Raw genomic sequence first — 848 nt, 5'->3', positions numbered from 1 at the left:
GGGACTGTTGGACAGGGACTGTGGGTACATGGATTGTTGGACAGGGATTGTGGGACAGGGACTGTGGGTACATGGATTGTTGGACAGGGATTGTTGGACAGGGACTGTGGGTACAGGGATTGTTGGACAGGGATTGTTGGACAGGGATTGTTGGACAGGGATTGTTGTGCTGGGACAGGGACTGTGGGAACAGAGATTGTGAGTACAGGAACTGTTGTGCTGGGATAGGGATTGTTGGGGGGGAGAGGGATTGTTGTATTGGGGTAGGAATTGTGGGGACAGGGATTGTTGGACAGGGACTTCCGAGGGACAGGGATTGTTGGACAGGGATTGTGGGGACAGGGATTGATGTCCTGGGACAGGGATTGGAGTGCTGGGATAGGGATTGTGAGGACAGGGATTGTTGGACAGGGACTTCCGAGGGACAGGGATTGTTGGACAGGGATTGTGGGGACAGGGATTGTGGGGAGACAGGGATTGTTGGACAGGAATTGTTGTGCTGGGATAGGGATTGTGGGGGACAGGGATTTTTGGACAGAGACTGTTGGACAGGGATTGTGGGGGACAGGGATTGTTGTGCTGGGACAGGGATTGTGGGAACAGGGATTGTGAGGACAGGAACTGTTGTGCTGGGATAGGGATTGTTGGGGGGGAGAGGGATTGTTGTATTGGGGCAGGGATTGTGGGGACAGGGATTGGGGGACAGGGATTGTGGGGGACAGGGACTGGTGTCCTGGGACAGGGACTGTGGGAACAGGGATTGTGGGGGACAGGGGCTGTTGTGCTGGGATAGGGATTGTTGGCGGGGAGGGGGATTGTTGTATTGGGACAGGGATTTCGAGGGACAG

The sequence above is a fragment of the Corapipo altera genome, unplaced genomic scaffold (assembly GCF_003945725.1).
Source record: "Corapipo altera isolate COAL_440 unplaced genomic scaffold, ASM394572v1 131045, whole genome shotgun sequence".
NCBI classification, from domain to species: Eukaryota; Metazoa; Chordata; class Aves; order Passeriformes; family Pipridae; genus Corapipo; species Corapipo altera.
Note: the sequence above shows the minus strand (reverse complement) of the source record.